Source organism: Takifugu flavidus, chromosome 11 (genome assembly GCF_003711565.1).
Source record: "Takifugu flavidus isolate HTHZ2018 chromosome 11, ASM371156v2, whole genome shotgun sequence".
NCBI lineage: Eukaryota > Metazoa > Chordata > Actinopteri > Tetraodontiformes > Tetraodontidae > Takifugu > Takifugu flavidus.
In genome coordinates, this window is record NC_079530.1 from 15,636,469 (window position 1) to 15,639,515 (window position 3,047).

Below are 3,047 nucleotides of genomic sequence, written 5' to 3' on the forward strand. Positions count from 1 at the left end.
TCAAGTAATGATGATAAAGAGAAGATGCTTGTGGTTTCTATTCCACTGAGTTTATCATTCATAATTCTATTGAGGTTTATGTTTGAGTTCTGTGCCATCAGCTCACTCAAAGCATGCTTCAGCATTTCTATCAGGGGTGTTATTTTTGATCCCGACACCCTCTTTTCATGTGAGAGCTCTACGGTGGCAGCATGAAAAGGTGACAGTATCTTCCTACACTCAGATGCACACTCAAAGTCATTTGCAGTCAACAGGTCCAAATCTGTGGGCAGAGTGGTCAGAGCAGCGGCAGCTGCATCCCTCTGCTCATAAAGACGCTGCAGCATCTCATAGGTGCTATTCCATCTTGTGTCTACTTCAATTATTAGTTTTGTGACAGGACGGCCCATTTGCACCTGGATCTGCTGCAGCTTCTCTTTAGCGGTGGTGCTTGATTTAAAATAGGTGATCATCCGCCTCGTTTTTGATCTTATATTATCTAGCCCAGGAGTAGCATCCATGGCCTTTTTGACAATTAAGTTTAGTGCGTGAGCCAGGCAGACAGTATGCCGCACCCGCAGAATAGTTGCTGCAGCATCATATTTGCTGCTGCGTCAGCCACCAAGCACCTCACCTTCTCTTCAAGAGCCCATTCCCTTAAAATCTCTCGAGCAGTTCCAGCGATGTTCTCTGCTGTGTGACTGATAGGAAAAGGCCGAACTCCCAACAGGGTGGTGGAGAGTTCACCTGCATGAATAGCATGACAGGTGACAGCGAGATACGCATCCATGTTGATGGAAGTCCACATATCTGCGGTCAAGCTGACACTGTCAACATTCTGCAGGGCTGCCTTGGCCTTCTCCTTTTCTTCCACATACCTCCTCTCCACCATGGCTTTAACTGTCTGCCTTGATGGAAGGGTGTATGTGGGATCCAGTTTAGCCACCAGAGCACGGAAGCCAGGATCAGACACCACAGTGAAAGGCTGGGAATCTTTCACTATGAAATCCACTAGAGCTTCATCAAACTCCTGCTTCCTGCTACATAAAATATGGAAGTTAGCAGAACAAGATTAATTTAGTTAATTAACTAATTCTATACACCCAAACCTGCGCAGTAAAGTTTAAAAGTTACTCTTAATATTGCCTGGAACAGCACCCACTCACCTGGTGGAAACGTCATCACAGCAGCACCACCAGCTTCATTCTCATGTTTGGCTCGGTAATGCCTCATCATTGATGACGTGTTATTATTATACGCCAGATGTCGGGAACAAAGCAAACACTTCACCTGCAAATTAAAAATGTGATGTGTGTGTGGTTTATTATTTGTTACTGTGTGAATAAGAGTTGAAAAATACGTTTGTAACACCTACCTTGTTCGGCGGCACCATTTCAAAGTGGTCCCAGACTTGAGATCTCTTCCTGGTTGGTTCCATTGCAAAGCAATAAGAAAGCAAACCGAAAGCAATACGAACGCTAATCAAATCAATCCAAAAAGGTATTGACCAGATAGGCAACGTATTGCGCTGTTTCATCCATTTTTAAACACAACTGAGACCCGCCCATTGAACCGAACCAGTCAGCTGATTCAGGCCGAATGAAGCAGTGAAGAGGTTCAAACGTCATCAGTCACGTGATTTGAAGCGAGCTCCGGAGCAGTGCTTCAGAAAAAACTCTACCGAGTTTTGGGGCGTGGTTCGAAGCCCCGTGTCAGAGGGAACATTACTACTTTTGACCCCGCTCGGGATTTTTTGTCGTAAGTTTTCATTTCCTGTTTGGATTAAGAACTGAGTCGTGGTCTCCACGCCTTTTGAGTTGCATAACTTTCTGTGAACTTAAATAAAGCTTCTCGGAAGACGAAACGCCACTGTGTCCTGCCTGCTTTCGGGTCCTGATACAACCGCTCGTAACACCTCATGCCCGAGAAATTGAGAGAAAAAGCAAAACTGCTTTTAAAACTTGGATTTCTGTGATGAAAACTGTCAGGTGGAACTAGAAGAATTTTGTTGGGCCAAACATGTGGGACCTTTCTCCTTCACAGCGATACCAATTGTCCTCTAGACGGCGCCAGACACCTTCCAGAAGCAGAGGGCCACAGTTCTCCAGACAGGCGACGCCTTCAATAATGTGCTGATCGTAATGAAAACGTGGGAAGAACATTTTCAGGATCAAATATTCCTATATGGGAAAACATGGTCTGATCATCAAATAGGAGATTCTATGGCAAGTGTTTGTTATACTGTGAGACTGAGGTAGAAACGGAGCCAAGAGCCCTGATCTGGAACAAGAAGATGAATCAGGTTCATGTCTAATGTATATGTTAGTATGAAATGAATGGCTGCAGGTAAATAAATCAATAAAAACATACATTTTGTGTATTGTGACACCTGATGGAAGGGGTGAAATGGTTTAGACTTCTCACACCCCATTTCACACCTTTACTTACACAGTCATCCGGAAGGGGAAAGGTTGCGAAGTTATTGTTTTCTGTTCGTCGTTTCCATGACGGTAGCTGTATATATATTTTTTAAAGCTTTCAGGTTTTCTTCCGCTTCCATGATGTTGACTCCACCACCCTGCATCCTCTGATTGAGAGCTGCGAATATATCAGCCATGTATGCTAAAATGAGAATGAACTCAGAATTATTGAAGCAATCTGCATGACAATATTGGTGTTCTTGCAAAAACAGGGCTAATTCCACACGCATGGCTACAACACGATTCAGCACCTGTCCCTGAGATAACCACCGAACATTAGAACGGTGCAGAAGTACCTCAGATTCACAGCCCATTTCTTTACACAGCTCACTGAAGATGCGGCGCCACAATTTCGCACGTAGTTCACACATTCAACGACAGTTTTGAACACTTCTGTCAGTTTTGGAGGCGAGGTTTTTGTGGCCAACGCATGCCTGTGCAGAATACAATGCGTGACAATGATGTGTGCTGCATCGACTTTTACTCACACACCAAAACCACACTTTCATTCCCAGCATGACTGGAGCTCTGTCAGTATAACCTGCAGAAACCATATCCCATAAAAGATTGTGATCTCTGAAGAAGTTA

The 3,047-nt window shown here is 44.2% G+C and overlaps 2 long non-coding RNA genes across 3 annotated transcripts; one reads left to right on the forward strand and one right to left on the reverse strand.

The window, feature by feature from the left end:
- LOC130534189 (uncharacterized) lies at positions 1 to 2,112 on the reverse strand. Of its 2 annotated transcripts, none has more exons than XR_008952830.1 (3): positions 1,355 to 1,584; positions 1,146 to 1,269; positions 1 to 1,019 (listed from the first exon to the last, which is right to left on the reverse strand). It is a non-coding gene; the product is annotated as an uncharacterized LOC130534189 (long non-coding RNA). The 2 variants fall into 2 exon arrangements; XR_008952829.1 differs by lacking the exon at positions 1 to 1,019 and adding an exon at positions 1,975 to 2,112 and having other exon boundaries at positions 1,243 to 1,269; positions 1,355 to 1,927.
- Positions 1,609 to 2,348, forward strand: LOC130534190 (uncharacterized). Its single transcript, XR_008952831.1, has 2 exons — positions 1,609 to 1,737; positions 2,023 to 2,348. It is a non-coding gene; the product is annotated as an uncharacterized LOC130534190 (long non-coding RNA).
- The last annotated feature ends 699 nt before the right edge of the window (positions 2,349 to 3,047 follow it).